The following is a 20,404-nucleotide window of genomic DNA, read 5'->3' as shown; positions in this document are numbered from 1 at the left end:
ATCTAAATAAACATAAACATAAACATAAACATAGCTACATGTGAATGCATGGGATGCATTGAATTATGGATGTGAGCATGCGCACATGTGTCACACACACACGTGCCCGCCACTTTTTGGCACATGATGATCGTGCAGAATGCAGCTGCGAGAGCTATCATGGGCTTTCCTAAATACGCCCATGTCACACCAACACTCCGCAGTCTGCATTGGTTGCCGATCAGTTTCCGGTCACAATTCAAAGTGTTGGTTATGACCTATAAAGTCCTTCATGGCACCGGACCAGAATCTCTCGGGACCGCCTTCTGCCGCACGAATCCCAGCAACCAGTTAGGTCCCACAGAGTGGGCCTTCTCCGGGTCCCGTCAACTAAACAATGTCGTTTGGCGGGACCCAGGGGAAGAGCCTTCTCTGTGGCGGCCCCGACCCTTTGGAACCAACTCCCCCGAGATATCAGAGTTGCCCCCACCCTCCTTGCCTTTCGTAAGCTCCTTAAAACGCACCTCTGTCATCAGGCATGGGGGAATTGAGACTTTCCCTCCCCTTAGGCTAATAAAATGTATGCATGGTATGTCAGTATGTATGATTGGTTTCTAAATTGGGGTTTTAAATTAACTTAAATATTAGATTTGTTTACATTGTATTATTATTGCTGTGAGCCGCCCCGAGTCTGCGGAGAGAGGTGGCATACAAATCTGATTAATAATAAATAAATATAAATATAAATATAAATATAAATATAAATATAAATATAAATATAAATATAAATATAAATATAAATATAAATATAAATATAAATATAAATATAAATATAAATATAAATATAAATATAAATATAAATATAAATATAAATATAAATATAAATATAAATATAAATATAAATATAAAGATAGATAGATAGATAGATAGATAGATAGATAGATAGATAGATAGGTTCACCATCACTGTCTTAGAAGTTTCCAGAGAACTCTTCATCTTATTTTGCTATTAGAGACTAGCAAAAAGTGGGTAGGATTAGGTTAGACCTTTATGGGGCTAACTTTATGGCTAGGTTAGCCCTTTATGGCTGGTCTTACCATGCACTTGCCAGAGTCGTCACCATTCTCAAAGGGTTCCCCCCCCCCCCCCCATTTCTAGGACTAAGTGTTTCACCATGACTGCTCATTCTTTCATTAGAACCAGAAGTTGAAATCAGAGTTATAAGCAAGTTGAAATCATATTCTATTCTGAGTTTTTAAAACGTTTTTCTCTAACCATATTTCAGTCTTTAATTTAGGAAAAACTCTGTTAGTTTCTGTTCAGGGCATGCATAATGATTGCAAAAGTGATTTCTCATACTGGTAAAAGTGGTATTATCTACCAAGAAAGTGAACAGATGGAACTGTCTCTCCTGCAGAAAAGAGGGGAGCATCCAGCTTTTTGCATAGAAAAAGTGGGAGGAAGTATGCAAAAGTGTTACAACCTTAAAATTATTTATACATAAGTGTGTCGTTTGAAAATAGTGTACTCCCTGGAATTCTTACGTTTGTAATTCTTACCTTCCTTCTAGTAAGTAAGATTTTTATTCCATTGCTTCCACTGCAATAATCAAAATTATCATTGGTAAGCAAATGGAACGGAGAGAGAAGAAAAAGCATAGCAGCTGAAGATGCTCATCAATCTCTTAAATACAAGTTTAGGAATAGAAAAAAAAAATCTGGCTTGGTTCACAAAGCTTGCTAAGCAATAAAATGGTTTACCATCACTGAGCCAAAGTATTTTCTGGGTTTAAACTGATTGATACTTCATATACTCCCTTTGAATGTCAGTGATTTTAACTTCCAGACAGTATCTAATAGGAGAATTTCGTAAATGCTAGAATAATATAAATGCATTTTTGTCACATGCTGGATTTCATACTGTACAGGGTGCATTCCAAAAGTAACACAATTATTATTTTTTTAAAGTAATTTATTGAATAGATTTGCACAAACACTTAAAATTTGGTCTCTTTTATGGACAAAAAACGTACCTTGCCACAATGCACTACGAGTCCGTGAGTTCCTGGCCAAACACCAGGTGCCAACACTGTCCCTACCCCATAGGCCTGACATCAACCCAGCAGACCCAGCCCTGAAAGGAACCCATTTTTCATCCATTGAGGAGATCCAATCAGCCGTGATGAAGACCTTGCGAGAGGTCCCCGAAGACACCTTCCAGGGCGCGTACTGGTCATGGCAGAGTCGCTGGAAAAAAATGTGTAGAGGCCCAAGGACAGTACTTTAAAGAATTTTAAGTGTTTGTGCATATCTGTTCAATAAATTACTTTAAAAATATTGCATTACTTTTGGAACCCACCCTGTATATGCAGCTAATTTTTTTCTTTACACTTTAGTTCATACTTAGAAAAAAAGTGTTTTATATAATATTTCTTAAAATTGTCTGAAATGAACAGTTCATTTCCCCAATACCCTCCTTATTTCTTTTTCTGTTTTCTTTTTTTCTTCCTTCCTTTCTTTTCTTTCTTTTTTTGACATGATGTTGGCAGGAGTCGCTTTGATGTAGTTTAGAGTCATAAATCTTCTATCTGTTCAGTTTTTTTTCCTGGGGCTCCATCTATTCAGAAATCCTGAACTGTCATTTTGCAACACTTTGTGAGATGCTTGACAGAGAGTGGTTTTGACAAGTGCTGGACAGCAGAGGCAACTCAGAATAAGCAGTGTATATTTCTCCAGGTAACATAGCAAAATGTCCGGCAGTGTAAGAAGAGCTATTCTGTCTTCAATCATATTATTCGTTATAAAAAGACTCGCATATACCTTATCAAATACTGTTCTCCATATATCTTCTATCCCATTCTGTTTTGAATTGGATATCAAAATTGTTTTTAGAGAGGCTGAATCTTTGGAAATTATTTAATTCAATCTCAATTGTAAATCGGGGAACCTTGAATGGCTTCGCTTTGATTTAATTCAGTGAACCAGAATAATCAAGCAAAGGATATTATTGTTTTCCTGTGCCATTTTATACTAGTTTACATCATTGTACATTTCCATTAGATGACATCCTTTGTGCAGAGTTCAGTATTGAAAAAGTGGGGGGGGGGGGGGGGGGGGGTTTGTTCTTATTTTGTATCTGTATTCACTCAAGAAACAGCTGCTAAAAGTTATGGGGGAAATGTAAATGGCACTGCCTTAAGTGTTTCCTGCTCATTCAGCTAACTCCTTTTTGATGTGATAACTACTGGCAGAGTGGTGTGGTGAATTCAAGTTCTTTGACAGTCATCAGTCCCACTGGCTAGCAATAGTTTTAGGTTTTGTACTGGACCGGGAAAGCCAAGGGGGAGGGGGAGGATTTCCATAATTTAGATATTTTCTTCAGCTGCTGGATCAAAAGTGCTGCCAACAGCTATCTAAATCAACACCATGCCAACATGTTCTGTAGTCCGAAGGTCATTCAAACATCTGGCCTCACAATCTTGTTCTTTAAAGTTTGTCACTGGGTAGCATCTGTTTATATATTTTCTTTCTCAATCTCTTTGATCACTTTGACAGCAAAAAGAAGCTTCTATCAGCCTTGATATGTTAAGAAAAAATATTGAGAACATCAACTATTTTACATACAAATATGATTTTGGACAGCATTTAATGTATTAAAATATAATTTTATAGTGTTGCCTAATGCTGCAAATTATTTTGAATATTATTGAGCTTATTCGTGAGTCTGAAAGGCAGCGGTTCTGGACCTGTGGGTTGTGATCCCTTTAGGGGTGGAACAACCCTTCACAGGGGTCGCCTAAGACCATCGGAAAACACATATTTCCGATGGTCTTAGGAAACGATATACCACTCCTCTATTTGTCTCTAGGTGGGTCCACCCACATGCAAATAGACTGCTGCAAAAAAAAAAATATCTGTACCATGGGAACTTGCTGTACTGCAGGCCACTGAAGCTGACTATAGATCTGTAGGTCGGCGGTTTAAATCTCATCACCGGCTCAAGGTTGACTCAGCCTTCCATCCTTCCAAGGTTGGTAAAATGGGGACCCAGATTGTGGGGGCAATAGAACTGCAGAAAAAACAATTGCTGCCTTCCATTGAGGACCTGTATACTGCACGAGTCAAAAAAAGTGACCCCTCGCATCCTGGACATAAACTGTTTCAATCCTACCCTCAAAACGTCACTACACGTTACTGGCTGGGGAATTCTGGGAGTTGAAGTCCAGATATCTTCAAGTTGCCAAGGTTGGGAAACACTGTCCTAGTCTCATCTATCTTGAAAAGCTGCCATTGATATATGCTATTTTTTTAAAGGAATTTAGGAATTTAGGACTAAACAACTGTACTTTAATCTAGGGTGCAGAAAAATGTGCTTGTGATGGGTAAATGTGTTACAGGTGGTCCTAAACTTACAACCATACAGTGCAAACAACTTTAGCGACCAAAGTTACTACAGTTCTAGCCCTGAAAAAAGTTACTTGTGAGTATTGCAGCATTCCTATGTTTCTATGAACAAAATTCAGATGCTTGGCAACTGGCATATATTTATGACGGTTGGAGGGTTAGGGTTAAGACTCATGTGATCATCTTTTGCAACCTTCTTATAAGTCAATGGAGAAATCAGATTCACTTAACCATATTACTAATTTAACAACAGCAGTGATTCCTTTAACGTAAAATAGGGCAACTTAAGGACTGTCTTTCTGAGCAACAGAGATTTTAGGCTCATTTGAGGTCGAAGTTGAAGACTATACTTTATTTGCATTCCTTTTTTTTCATTTTAAATTAAAATTTAAGCTCTAAAAAGACTCAGGTGCTTTCTCAATATTATATAGTATTACAGCTTCATTTGTTTCTTTAGTCCAGTGGAAATAGACAACTCAATTAACTCTGTTCTGCAGTTCATAAAATTCAATGTAGTGTATATTAACAAACAAGTATGTGATCAAATAACGCATTAGAACAAACATGCTGCCTGTTTTCAAATTTAGTTTCACCCAGGCATAATCACTTAAACCTCAAGCAGCACAATATTAGCATTTAAATGGTCCCTGATGATCAAGCAAAACCAAAAACTTCAATAGCCTACATTGCTCTGAGTGAAATTGGATGTAACTGTAAACCGGTCAGAAAATGAATGAGGTGAAACCCCACCAGCATGATTTTAGTCCCCTTCTTTACATAATTTCTAGCAAGCCAGAGGCAGGCCTGGGAGCATACCATCACAGTACCCAGTCATTCCAGTTGCCATTAAATTATTTCCTTGGTCTTGTGTTGGAATAAAATTGCAGTGCATGGAACAGATGTTCCATGCACTTGACACTGATTGGGAAAAAATAGTTGAGGGTACTAGAGCTGATTATTTAACACCTGTCTTTGGCTTAAGACTAACTCAGTATGCCATCAGGTGTCATTGAAACAATTAAGCAGAACCGTAAGATGCATTCTCTAGCTTTTTGCATGTGTTGTTACAGATACAATGTGCAGCAGCAGCTAAAAAAGACAACACAATCCTAAGCTGCATCAACAGGGGAATACACTCCAAGACCAGGGAAGTCTTAATACCACTCTACTATGCCCTGGTCCGACCACACCTGGAATACTGTATTCAGTTCTGGTCACCACACTTCAAAAGAGACATTGAAACTCTGGAGAAGGTGCAAAAAAGAGCAACCAAGATGATTAAGGGATTGGAAACCAAGACTTACGAAGAGAGACTGAGGGAACTGGGCATGGATAGCCTAGAGAAAAGGAGGGCAAGAGTGGACATGATAGCAGTCTACAAGTATACGAGGGGATGTCACAGAGAGGAGGGGATCACTTTATTCTTCAGGGCACCAGAGGGCCGGACAAGGAACAACAGCTGGAAGCTGACCAAGGAGAGATTCAACATGGAGATAAGGAGGAACTTCCTGATGGTCAGAGCGATCAACCAATGGAACAACCTACCAGCGGACGTTGTGAACTCCAACACTCTGGACATTTTTAAGAGAAGATTGAACTGCCACTTGACTGGTGTATTATAGGGTTCTTGCTTGGGTAGGGGGTTGAACTCGATGGCCTTCATGGTCCCTTTCAACTCTAACAATAAATAAATAAATAAATATGGCGTAGGTTTGCTTTTCAGCTGCTGTTTAAGATCTTTTGACTTCTTCTTTAATAGAAAATTAGTTTTTGTTTTGGGGATATACAGTGCTCAAAAAAAATAAAGGGAACACTTAAACAACACAATATAACTCCAAGTAAATCAAACTTCTGTGAAATCAAACTGTCCACTTATGAAGCAACACTGACTGACAATCAATTTCGCATGCTGTTGTGCACATTCAACTTTGTACAGAACAAAGTATTCAGTGAAAATATTTTGTTCATTCAGATCTAGGACGTGTTATTTTGAGTGTTCCCTTTATTTATTTATTTTTGAGCAGTATATTTTAATTTTGTGCTCAGAGAGTTTCAGATTTGTTGACTTACACAAATCCATAAATAAGTTCCCACTGACTAGCTCCTATGAAAGCTTTGAATTGGAATTCCAGTACTGAACTAAAGTTGTTGTCTATCTGTTGATCTTAATATGTGTTTGACTATGATGCTTTATAACAAAGAAAGACTGACCTATAAACACCTGTTGTTCTTTTAGACTTTTCTAATTTATTCAGGAGAATTACTAATATAATGCAAAGTGGTGTCTTCACTGGAGGGCTTTTTGAAGTAGTCTATCGAATTCAAAATTGTGCTAAGATGCTAGTCATCACCTGCTGCTAGTGGATTTGCTAGATTTAGGACAAGAGACTAGAAGATAAATGTTAAGAATGAATAGGCTGCAGTAGAGATTATCATAAGTAATGAATTCTGTGTATGTATCTCTGGATGTGTGTGTGTGTGTGTGTGTGTGTGCATGTGTGCATGTGTGTGTATTGTAGACAGATTTGGATTAATGTTTATCCCAAACAAGAGATTACTACATGTCTGTTTCTGGTTGTAAACAGATATTCTAAAACAGAAGGTTTATGTTTGTGAAAAGCAGTTACAGGTGTTGTGTGCTGATGATATATTATATTTTAAGAGAATTCATCTGTTTGGTTATTTCACCAAACATTAAATGGGGATGAATTTGGCACTTTTTTTGTCCTTTGCTGAATAGTTATTGACACAAATCCATTCACTATGGAAATGTTCATGAAGACTATCCAGAAGTTCCTTGGAAGCCTTGAGGTTTTCCCATTATTTATTAAATTTCTGATTGTCCTTTAAAGACAATGATTGAGACCTGGAACTTCTCCCAGCGGCTTTCATTCTAAGAAGAGGTGGGTTCCTATTGGTGCAATCCAGTGGGATAGTCCGATAGTGGCACGCCAATTGTGCAATTTGTATGCGACAGCTCCTGCACTCTTTGCTAGTCCGTGTGCAGTAGTTTTATTCTTTTTATTATTTTCTGCTTTTTTTGCTTCTGTACATGCACAGAAGCAAAATAGCGCAAGAAGATGCTCGCCTGCATGTAAATTTTGGCGATCTTTTTCCTTCTGCGCATGCAGAATTGTTACAAAGCATGCACAGTGCACAGGTCTGGAGGTAAAAAGAACCCGCCCATGATCCTAACACTAAGTTCTCATCTTTGTGGGTCAGGAGAACATGTTAGAATATTCATGAACTGGGAGAGCAAATGGTCACCCAGTGAATAGGCATAGCAAGCCTGTGCAGAGAATCGAAACTGAATACAGTGTTCCCTCGATTTTCACGGGGGATGCGTTCTGAGACCGACCGCAAAAGTCGAATTTCCACGAAGTAGAGATGCGGAAATAAATACACCATTTTTGGCTATGAACAGTATCACAAGCCTTCCCGTAACATTTTAAACCCCTAAATTACAATTTCCCATTCCCTTAGCATCCATTTAGATTATTACTCACCATGTTTATTTATTAAAGTTTATTAAAAATATATTTATTAAAGGCAGATGAAAGTTTGGCAATGAGATATGACATCATCGGGCGGGAAAAACTGTGGTATAGAGGAAAAAACTGAAGTTTAATTAATATTTTTTAAAAACTGTGGTATAGACTTTTCGCGAAGTTCAAATCCTTGAAAATCGAGGGAACACTGTACTTAAGTTTAAGGCTGGGTGCGGCCCTAGTCCTCTTCTTTGTACTCTTCAACTCTGAATTCTGCTGAAATGAAACTAAATTGTTCTCTCCTGCCTGTAACGGATTGAAGAACAATTCTACTTCTGGTATTGTAAATATGTATATTATTATAAGTTTATAAAGAAGTTTATGAATCCAGCTGAATCAGTTCATCTCTGTGTGTGCTTCTGGTTTTGATTTTGCAACAAACTTTAATAGTCTTCTCAATCCAAACCTTCGCTCTTGAACAGCATATCTCCAGAACTTATATTGTATCACATTACTAATTTTTAGGAAGTTCATTAAAATGTGACTTCTCTAGAAAGTCTCAGAAGTAGAATGAATATTAGTAAGCTGCAGTATTTTTATTGATTTTCTTATATTATGTTCAAGTGCTTCTTGAGTGCTGAGGTTATTTTATAAGTAGCTTAAATATTGTTATGTTTTGTAACTTCAAGAAGGTAGAAGTGATCTTGAAAATGATTACAGAATTTGAAACACTTATGCGAAATCAAGATCACCTATTTGCATGGACTGCATGTATTAATTGTTATTGAAATACGACACAGAGATGGAACAAATCAGAAGTCTTATGATAAAGCATAATGGAAAAATTCAAAAAGATTTACTGCAGGTTACAATTCAAGAGAAATGGATGTACAATATTTTACAGGTGTCATATAATTCTTGGCAATTATCAAGAGAAACAAATCATATAAGAATAAATGTTGAGAATACTACAACAAGCTGCCCAGAGTGCTCTGGAGGTGACGCAGCATATAAATCCAAATAATAAATAAACAAAGAAGGGATGTTTTATCATATATTGTGTTTATATTTTTTAAAAAAACTTCTCAAAGGCACAGAAAAGAAATATACCAAAAGTTTCCTTTTTACGACCCTACAATTCCTTACAGGAGCTGGGTAAAACTGAGCATTTACTGTCCAGAAACCCTTCCTGATGACACACACAGTTCGTAGTAGAATTTTTTTTCTTTCCACCCAGGAGACAAACATCTGCCACTAGCATTAAACTCTCAATCTTCCGAGTGGGGACAAGTGTCTTCACCACTAGGCCACCACGCTGCTTGAAAGATGTATACCAAATTATAGTGGTACCTCTACCTAAGAATGCCTCTACTTAAGAACTTTTCTGGATAAGAACCAGCTGTTGAAGATTTTTTTTGCCTCTTCTTAAGAACCATTTTTTACTTAAGAACCCGAGCCCAGAAAAACTTCCCAGGAAATTTGAGAGTGGCACGAAGCCTGGCCAGTTTCCTGCCATTCCCCCTGGGTTTCTCTCTCTGGTGCAATGTATGGGAGGAAGCCTCGCGCCGGGTGTATAGGAGGCCCGTGCTCCTCCTCGCCACCTCAGAGTCCCTCTTTTCTTTTTAAGCCTTAAAGTTTTGGATTTTTTTTTATTCCCCTCCTCTCTCCTTCTTCCTTTGGCAGCAACTGTTCTCCTCCTCTTCTTCTTCCTCCTCCTGCCACCCAAATTCTGAACTTTAATTTCTTTCCTAATGGGTTTGCACGCATTATTTGCTTTTACATTGATTCCTATGGGAAAAATTGCTTCTACTTACAAACTTTTCTACTTAAGAACCTGGTCATGGAACGAGTTAAGTTCTTAAGTAGAGGTACCACTGTATTCAGAAAATTATAAAAAGTAAACTAGAAATGAAAGCTAAAAATATTTCTGATAGATTTTGTTCTGGAAGTCATCAGTGAAAAATATCACAGTGCACTAAAATACATATTGGCAGAATAAATTTCGTGCAATATCAGAAAAGAGAATCTTTACAAATGAAATAAAGTAGTGATATAATTTGAGACTATTCAGCAATGTAAAAAACTGTGCACTTAAGCAGAAATTGTTCCATTATATCCTAACCACACAATAAGATATTTGTAACATGGTTTCTAGGAAAACAGTTATGAGTCCAATAGAAAATAACAGATAATATTATTTAAACAGATACTGATACAATAACTTTCAATTTTCAGCATTCAGTGCAAAGTATAAGTGTTTAGATTGTGGTTACTGGTTGAAAGAACAAATAGAAGTAAAGATGAAAATGCATTGCTAAAATGTTCTTCTATAGTGTTTTTACTCATGCTGCATTAATAACCACCTATAATTGTATACTAGTCTTTATGAATGCTAAACAACTTCACTATCTATAGATGTTAATGTTAGTGCCAACTTAAAGATAATAATATAGCAGAAAGGTTTTTTGATATTTGAAAACCTTCTGAACAGGGATGGGTTCTACTTACCTTCCTCACTGATTTGTGATGGAAATAGAGTGATACTTTGTCTTACGAACTTAATTGGTTCCAGGACTAGGTTCGTAAGGTGAAAAGTTCATAAGACGAAACAATGTTTCCCATAGGAATAAATGGAAAAGCGATTAATGCATGCAAGCCCAAAATTCACCCCTTTTGCCGGCCGAAACACCCGTTTTTGCACTGGTGGGATTCTCCTGACGCTCCCCTCCATGGGAAACCCCCACCTCCAGACTGCCACGTTTTTGCGATGCTGCAGGGGAATCCCAGCAGGGGAATCCCAGCATTGCAAAAATAGGTGCTTCGCTGGCAACGGAAGTCCAGAGGTGGGGTTTCCCAGTGAGGGAAGCCTCAGCAAAATTGCAGAAATGGGTGCTTGGCTGGCAACGGAAGGTTTGGAGGTGGGGTTTCCCAATGTGGGGAGCCTTCACCTGGCAACAGAAGTCCGGAGGTGGGACATCCCAGTGGCGGTGGGTTTGTAAGGTGAAAATAGTTCGGAAGAAGAGGCAATTTTTTAAAAAATTTAATTTATTTATTTATTAGATTTGTATGCCACCCCTCTCCAAAGACTCGGGGCAGCTAACAACAATAAAAAAGACAATGTAAACAAATCTAATATTAAAAATAATCTTTAAAAACCCAATTTAAAGAACCAATCACACATACAAACATAACATGTATAAATTCTATAAGCCTAGGGGGGAAGGAAAATTTCAATTCCCCCATGCCTGATGACAGAGGTGGGTTTTAAGGAGCTTGTGAAAGGCAAGGAGGGTGGGGACAACTCTAATATCTGGGGGGAGTTGGTTCCAGAGAGTCGGGGCCACCACAGAGAAGGCTCTTCCCCTGGGTCCCGCCAGACGACATTGTTTAGTCGACAGAACCCGGAGAAGGCCAACTCTGTGGGACCTAACTGGTCGCTGGGATTCATGTGGCAGAAGGCGGTCCCGGAGATATTCTGGTCCGATGCCATGAAGGGCTTTATAGGTCATAACCAACACTTTCAATTGTGACTGGAAACCGATCGGCAACCAATGCAGACTGCGGAGTGTTGGAGTGTTGGAGGAAAGCCCACGATAGCTCTCGCAGCTGCCTTCTGCACAATCTGAAGTTTCCAAACACTTTTCTTTTTTTTTTTTCAATTTTTTTTTTTCAATTTTTTTTATTATTTTTCATAAAAAGACAAACAAATACAAACAAACAATAAACATAAAGTGGGGGTGTATTTCCCCCGCTTCTTATGAAAGTATAAATTCAAATATAGAAAAAGAATACATATGTATTAACTATTATAAAAAAAAGAAAAAATTAATAAATTTGAATTGAAGTTTACAAATCTTAATGTGGGTATTAAGGTTAGTATAACATAGTTACCAAAAAGGAAAGATACCTTTAATATAATCCTAATTACTATAATAAAATAGTATTAAACCTTCATTCTAAACATTAAAACTAAATTCAACTATTATACTTCAAAAATCTTAATATATTGCTTATACTTATACATACATAACTATATCATAATCATCAAAAAATCCTTTTAAACTAATATTACTATTATTATCATCTAGATAAAAACTAATACAAAATAAAGAAAAAGAAAAAACAACCACTAACAATATATCTTATTTTTTCTTATCTATCCATTTGTAAACGTTGTTCCATGTTTCGTAAAATTTAGTATCCTCTTGATCGTTTAATCTTCTTGTCATCATATCCATTTCAGCGCAATCTAATATCTTAGCTATAACCTCTTCTTCCTTGGGGATTTCCTCCCCTTTCCAGTTTTGCGCATATATTATTCTAGCCGCAATTAATATATGTATGATTAAATAAAAAATTTCTTTCTTATAAATCTGGGTTGTGACACCTAATAAATAAAATTCCGGGGTATTATCTATATCTTGTTTTATTATTTCTTTTAATATTTTTTCAATCATCTTCCAATATAGTTTTGCTTTGCTACATGTCCACCATTGATGATAGTAAGTTCCTATATCCTTCTTACATTTCCAACATATTGGGGATGTTTTGGGAAACATTTTTGCTATCCTGTTTGGTGGGAGATGCCATCTATAGAACATTTTGATTTGGTTTTCTTTTAAAGAAACTGATTTAGTCATTTTCCAATTATTAATCCACACTTTCTCCCATGTGTCTATATCTATTTCCTTACCAATATTTCTACACCATCTTATCATAGTATCTTTTAGAGTCAACTCTATATTTTTATGAGCAATAAGTAGTTTATATATTTTCCCTATCATTTTTGTAGAGTTAGTGGTTATTAAGGTAGTTAAAGAATTCTTACTTTTATTAAAAATGTAAAGAGTTTTATCCTTCTGATATCTAGATCGGATCTGGGCATAGTGCCACCAATCTATTATTATCCCTTCTTCTTGTAGTTCGATTCTAGATTTAAGCTTCATCTGATCATTTAATAGTTCTTTATATCTATGAGTCATTTTCTTATCCTTTATAGACTTTGGATGCGTTATTGCTTCTAAGGGAGCTAACCAATCTGGAATGCTTAAAAAATGATTCTTCTTTATATCTTTCCATACTTCTAGTAAGTATTTCCTTAATGTATGCCTTTTAAAATATGAATGGTTTTTGTCCTTATCATACCATAAAAATGCGTGCCATCCAAGCATTAAATCATGTCCTTCTAGTTCGAGTATTCTTTTATTATCTAAGATTATCCAATCTCTAAGCCATGTTAGTGCAGCGGCCTGGTAGTATAATTTCCAATTTGGAAGGCCAAATCCTCCTCTTTCTTTGATATCTTCTAAACAATTCATTTTTATCCTTGCTTTTTTACCTTGCCATATAAATTTTTTAACTAAGTTGGTTAAAGTTTTTAAAAAGATACCCCCTGGGTTTATTGGTATTGTCTGAAAAAGAAATAAGACCTTGGGTAAAATGTTCATCTTAATTGTTGCAATTCTTCCTAAGAAAGATATTTTCAAATTGTTCCAGGTTGCTAAGTCTTTTTTAATTTCTGCTAACAATTTCATATAATTATCATTTTTTAATGTTATTGTTTTCGCTGTTAAATTTATTCCTAAATATTTTACCTTTTTTACAGTCTTTATTCCAGAAATAGTTTCTAATTTAGTTTCTAGTGTTTTGTTCATGTTTTTAGTCAAGTAATGTGTTTTGTTTTTGTTTATCTTTAAACCTGCTACATTTCCATATTGTTCAATGGTTTGTAATAAAGTAGGAACTGTTGTAGTCGGTTCTTCAATTATAAACATTAGATCATCTGCAAAGGCCTGGAGTTTATAGATTTCATCTCCTACGGTTAAACCTTTTATTCTGGGGTCCGCTCTTATTTTAATTAATAAGGTTTCAAGGGTCATAATAAATAACAATGGTGATATAGGACATCCTTGGCGAACTCCCTTATTTATGTCAAGTATTGGTAATTGACTGTTATTCAATATTATATTCGTTGTTTGTTTTGAATATATGGTATCTATTAGATTAACAAATTTTGGGCCAAATCTCATTTTATTTAATTGCATTTTTATAAATATCCAATTAACGTTGTCGAAGGCTTTTTGAGCATCCAAAAACATTAAAGATGCCATCTTATCTGGGTGTTGTTCATAGTACTCTAGTATATTTATTACAGTTCTAATATTATTTTTAATTTGTCTCCCTGGAAGAAACCCATTTTGGTCTTGGTGTATTATTCCATTCATAACTCCTTTGAGTCTTTCTGCATAAATGGCAATAAAGATCTTATAGTCTACATTTAATAGTGATATAGGCCTATAATTTTTGATTTTTTCTGGTTCTGTACCCTGTTTATGTATTAAGGTTGTCAGTGATTCTGACCAAGATTTAGGAATTTTTCCGTCAAGTCTACAGGAATTAAAAGTTTCTAACATATGGTTTCTTATTGTTTCATTATCTATCTTATACCATTCTGCAGGTATGGCATCTGGACCTGTGGCCTTGTTGCTTTTCTGTTTTTTAATTGTTATTAGGAGTTCCTCCATTGTTATTGGTCCATCCATGGTAGCCTGTTGATCTTCTGTTATTTGTGGTAGATTTGAAGCCTCTAAATAGTTAAAAACTTCATCTTCAATGACATGATCTTTAGCATATAATTCCTTATAAAAATTATACACAATGTCTGCCTTACCTTCTGTATCGTATTTTATTTTACCATCTTTATCTTCTAATTTTTGGATTAATTTTGATTGACTCTGTTTTCTAAGTTTATACGCTAGCCATCTGCCAGGTTTATTTGCATATTCAAAGTATTGTTGCTTTGCTCTTTTAATCTTTTCAGTTAGTTGGTTTTGTTCTATAACTCTAATTTTATGTTTAATTACGTTTATTTCTGTCTTTAGATCTCTGTTCTTAGTATGTTGCTGCGATAAGGATTCTAATTGTTTTAGTTCGTTTGTTAATTGTAAATACTCTAATTTCTTTTCCTTATTGTGTTTTGCTGTATAAGATATTGTTAAACCTCTTATGTACGCTTTAACTGTATCCCATAAGTTCTGTGGAGTAGTGTCTGATGTTTTATTAATTTCAAAAAATATTTTTAATTCCTTTTCAATCCAATCCTTATATTTCTTGTCGTTTAATATATACCTATTCATCCGCCAATTGTTCTGTTTATTATTCATCGTCATATAGACCACTATTGGATTGTGATCGGCCCATGTATTAACGTCTATCTCAACTTCTCTTATTTGTTCTGCCACCGTTTTTGGTGCCCATAACATGTCAATTCTCGTCCAAATTTTGTGAGGATTGGAATAAAAGGTAAATTGCCTTTTGAGAGGGTGTCTTTCCCTCCAAATATCGCTTAATAATAGTTCCGCTTTCATTTTTTGAAAAGTACTGGGTAGCAAGTTTCTTCTTGTTTTTTTACCTTTTCCCCTTTTTTTATTACTTCCCCCTCCTGAGTGGTCTAATTGTCTATTCGCGATAGCATTAAAATCACCTATTATCAATAGATTATCAATAGCTAAATCTGTTATTATTTGGTGTAAATTTTTATAGAATGTCATTTGGTCTTCATTGGGGGCATAAATGGAAACAACCACTAGAGGTCTGGGTTCAATATCTACTTGTACAATCAATATCCTACCCTCTTTATCCTTATATATTTGTTTGGAATTTATAGAATTCTTGACATACATCACTACACCTCTTTTTTTTTGGTCTGCTAATGCAGCATACATTTTTCCAATTTTGGGATTCAACAGTAATTTTTGGTTATCTTTTTTAATATGAACTTCTTGTAGTATTGCAATCTGAACATTTTGGTTTCTGATTTTGGAAAAGATTTGCTTCCTTTTTCTTGGTTCGTTAAGTCCATTAACATTTACGGAAAAGATTTTCAAGTCTTTATTCGTTGTCATTTAATAGGTTTTTTGGTTTCTCGCTGAGGTTGAACTCTTCTAGAACCTTGGTCCTGCTCTATTACTTGGGCAGTTGCCCCCAGGTTTTCTTCTTGCTGAGTTAGTGATTTTTCCCCTGGTTGCTGTTGAGCTGGCTGTAGTTGGACCACTAGTTGCTTACTTGCATGGTCGGAGTGGCCCAAACCACTCTGTTCAAGAAAGAACATAGCTTGATCTACGTTTTCCAGTTTGTACCTTGTAGAGCGCCATGTCAGAGAAAGTCCTTGTGGAATAAGCCAACGGTAAGTGATATTTTCTTTAATCAAGATTTTGGTTAAAAAGTGGTAATCTCTTCTGTTTTCTCTGACACTTCTTGGAACTTGTTTTAATATCTTTATTTCTACTCCATGTCGTTGGGGCGGGGAGTTTCTTGAATAATGAAGTATCTCATCTCGCAACGCCTTTCTTGTAAATTTAATATGTATCTCTCTTGGGAGGTTGTGTCGACGGATATAGCTATTCGAGATTCGGTATACTTCATCGATTTCTTTCTGTAAAGCCATGGGGTCCTCTTGAAGTATACCTCCAATGATTTCCGCCATAGTCGTTTTTAAGTCTTCATCTTTTTCCTCTTTTATATTCTGAAATCGAAGTCCGTACGAAGCTCGTTGCATCTCCAGCTGGATGATAGATTCATCATATCTTTTGTATCTTTCATCAGCTCTCCCTTCAAGATACTCCATTCTTTTCTCATTTTTGTCAGCTTGCTCTTCAACTTTTTTAACTCGGTCATCACTTTCTTGAAGAGTTTGTTGGATCTGCTTTATCTGATCTTTCATCTCGCCCATATCAGCTTTCATTTGAGCCATCTCCACTTTAAATTCTGCCAAGTCAGCTTTTATGGCTTCTCTTTGTTGTGTTGCCTCCTCCTTTATGGCTTCTCTTTGTTGTGTTGCCTCCTCCTTTATGGCCTCTCTTTGTTGAGTAGCATCTTCTTGTGATTTGACCATAAAGTCCTTCAAAGCATTCAGAGTCTCATGTATAGTTGCAAGATTGGACTGCAGTGTTTTGTCTTTGTCTTTGTCTTTGGTAGACATGGTTAGCACTTGATGCGAAGGAGAAGAATGCGGTGACACTTGTGGAGATAGGGTAGTTGGTGTTGTTTGTTTCTTTGTTGTTTTAACAAGAGTTGAGGTGTGGGACATTATCAAATTAGAATCCACTATTTCAAATTTTAAGGTTAGTTTCAATTTTGTATATAGTGAAAAGGAAAAGAAATTACTATAAATTCCAAATCTATTCAATATATTTTATTTCCCTTATAATATGACTATACCAATTCAATAGCAATTCAATTAATAACAGAGTTCAAAAGAAGAAGAAAAAAAAATATTATTGTTTAAGGAGCTTGTGAAAGGCAAGGAGGGTGGGGACAACTCTAATATCTGGGGGGAGTTGGTTCCAGAGAGTCGGGGCCACCACAGAGAAGGCTCTTCCCCTGGGTCCCGCCAGACGACATTGTTTAGTCGACAGAACCCGGAGAAGGCCAACTCTGTGGGACCTAACTGGTCGCTGGGATTCATGTGGCAGAAGGCGGTCCCGGAGATATTCTGGTCCGATGCCATGAAGGGCTTTATAGGTCATAACCAACACTTTCAATTGTGACTGGAAACCGATCGGCAACCAATGCAGACTGCGGAGTGTTGGAGTGTTGGAGGAAAGCCCACGATAGCTCTCGCAGCTGCCTTCTGCACAATCTGAAGTTTCCAAACACTTTTCAAAGGTAGCCCCATGTAGAGAGCGTTACAGAAGTCGAGCCTTGAGGTGATGAGGGCATGAGTGACTGTGAGCAGTCTTAAACCCCAGGTTCGTATCTCGAAAAGTACATGACGAGGGGTTCGTAAGATGAGGTATCACTGTACATGTTTTGCACACGTCACTTCCCAGAAATGATCCTCTGTGCATACCCAGTACTATAAAACAAGCTTCTGCACATGAGCAGAAACAAAAAAAGAAGATGGCGGTGTCTACAGTGCCGCCAAGAGAACCATCTCAGGGACATGGCAGGCCTAGGTCATTGCCTGTTCTAGTAACTCAGGCTGCCAAGTTACTCTTGGTTCTATAGAACTGGTCCAAACCGGGAAGAATCCACCTCTGCTTCTGAGTTACAGGATAATTTTCTTAAATAATTTCTGTGCTATGTTTGATAGCAATAATGCTTTGATAGAAATACAGTGATCCCTCGATTAGCGCAGGGGTTACGTTCCAAGACCTCCCGCGCTAATCGATTTTCCGTGTTATAGTGGTGCGGAAGTAAAAACACCATCTGCGCATGCGCGCCCTTTTTTTTCCATGGCCGCACATGCGCAGATGGTGGAGTTTGCGTGTGGGCAGCGGGGAAGACACAGGGAAGGTTCCTTTGGCTGCCCAACAGCTGATCTGCTCCGCAGCACGGAAGCAGCGAGGAGCCGAAGATGGAGTTTCCCCGTTGCCCAGGCAAAGGGGAAACCCCAAGAGAGCCAAAAGAGCACCGGGCCGGTTGGTTCCCAACCAAAAGAGTTTACCCCGATTGTCCTCGGTGGGGGGAAACAGCGCGTCGCCAGGCTCCCCATCTTCAAGAGAGGCGCGATGGCTAGCCAGGATCCACGCAGGGGAGAAAAGGCGCGCGCTCCCAGCCGCTGCGCCCCGCTTGGAGAGCAGCGGCGAGCAGAGCACAGAAGACGACGAGGCTTTCGAGGGCTCCAAGGCGGGCGGCGGCGCGTCCTTCAAGCACGCCGGCGGCGACCCCAAGCTGAAGGCGGCCACCACACACACACGCCGCCGCCGCCATCCACCCCGCCAGGTTCCCCGCTTGCTACCTCTTCGCCTTCTCCCGCCTCCGAGGCCGACCAGCCCAAGCCGCAACAGACACACACACACATACACGCACTCCCTCTCTCGCGCTCACACAGACGCACTCAGACAGAAAAGAAAAAAAAATCCCCAAAAGAGAGGGACAAGAGGCAGGCACAAAGCGGGGGCACAAGGGGAGCTGCCCGGCAGAGGTTGCTTGTTTTCTTCTCGTGGGCAAGTGGAGGGGGGGAGAGAGAAGGAAAGAGAGAGAAGGAAAGAAAGAGATGAGAGAGGAAGGAAGAGAGTGTGAGAGAGGAAGAAAGAGAGAGAGAAATGATAGAAAAAAGGGGAGAAAAAAAGAGAAATGAGAAAATGATTGAAGCAGAGAATGACAGGAAAGAAAGAGAAAGAGACAGAGAAGTGACTCTTGGTGATGACGTATGACGTCATCGGGTGGGAAAAACCGTGGTATAGCAAAAAAACCGTGGAATATTTTTTAATTAATATTTTTTGAAAAACCGTGTTGTAGCGTTTCGCACTAATCGAGACCGTGCTAATCGAGGGATCACTGTACAGCCTTGATCTTTGATTAAACTAGTCAGTCTCTTGTGATTAGTACAGAATGATTTGTACGGCATAAATGTTTTTCCTGAGGGACTCTAGCATCAGAGCCATTTATTTTGCTTCTGTTGGTATTTATGAAATCAGTTGCAGGATGCTAAGCTTGGGATGTCACAGCGCCAGGCTTCCCTTCCATTTGAAAACTTTATAATGTATTAGGATTTCGAACAGTTATAGGTTTAATTTCTACAGCTCTGTTCAACTTATAATCTCATGAGGTAAATATTATTTATAGTGGATTTGGAAGCCATATGATATATACTTAAAGAAAACAATATAGCTTGCTTGCATTGACTTGATTTTGAATGAAATTACAGGTGCATAATACAGTATACAGCAGTAATTCCCCAAGTTTTTCAGTCCACCGTCGCCTTGGTGCTACAAACTCATTCTCACTGCCCCCCCCCCCCTATAAATAGAACTTTTGGAATAACAGTTTGCACGACCTGCTAAGGAAGATAGTAACAGTAAAATTCAAAACTGTAACAATTAATTGCACACTTTTTCAAAACCAACTTAAAAATATTTTGTTAATTCAACAAAATTGTTGAACATGATCCAGTAATACAAGTTTTTCAAAGTCTGATAGTCATTTATCAACAACTACTAACTTAGTAAAATGTAGCAACTGCTGTATTTTACTGTTCAATAAATTCTTAATGTGATGGATGGGCTGCTTGATGAAGTTTCCCAAATCTGCTGTCTGTCTGTCTGTCTGTCTGTCTGTCTGTCTGTCTGTCTGTCTGTCTGTCTGTCTTTCTTTCTTTCTTTCTTTCTTTCTTCCTTCCTTCCTTTTTATTTGTCTTTCTTTCTTTTTTCTTTCTTTCTTTCTTCCTTCCTTTCTTTCTTCCTTTTTATTTGTCTTTCTTTCTTTCTTCTTTCTTTCTTTCTTTCTATATTTCATTGGATCAGTGGTTACCTTTGGATAGAAATATTAAATACAGAAGTTTAAAATATAATTGTCTTTAAGAACATATATTTCATGTAGATACAAATGCCCACATTTGGGGTTTTCTTAGTTGGTTTTTTAAAATTGGATTATTTATTTATAATTTGAATTGGAAATATGTTTTAGACTTTAAAAATACGAAATCTGACTATTTGACTGTATATATTTTGGATGCTTGGGTAGTGGCCTGTAATAGATACAATGCATTTTACCATGAATCAGTTCCCTAATTGAACATTTAAACCAATT

At 37.4% G+C, this 20,404-nt stretch overlaps 1 protein-coding gene across 1 annotated transcript in view; it reads left to right on the top strand.

Moving 5' to 3' along the window:
• Window positions 1–20,404, top strand: part of CYP7B1 (cytochrome P450 family 7 subfamily B member 1) — a 118,543-nt gene that overhangs the window by 60,746 nt on the left and 37,393 nt on the right. The window lies entirely within an intron of this gene.

The sequence above is a fragment of the Erythrolamprus reginae genome, chromosome 3 (assembly GCF_031021105.1).
Source record: "Erythrolamprus reginae isolate rEryReg1 chromosome 3, rEryReg1.hap1, whole genome shotgun sequence".
NCBI lineage: Eukaryota > Metazoa > Chordata > Lepidosauria > Squamata > Dipsadidae > Erythrolamprus > Erythrolamprus reginae.
The sequence above is the reverse complement of the archived record's forward strand: the minus strand, read 5'-3'. Positions and strand labels throughout refer to the sequence as shown.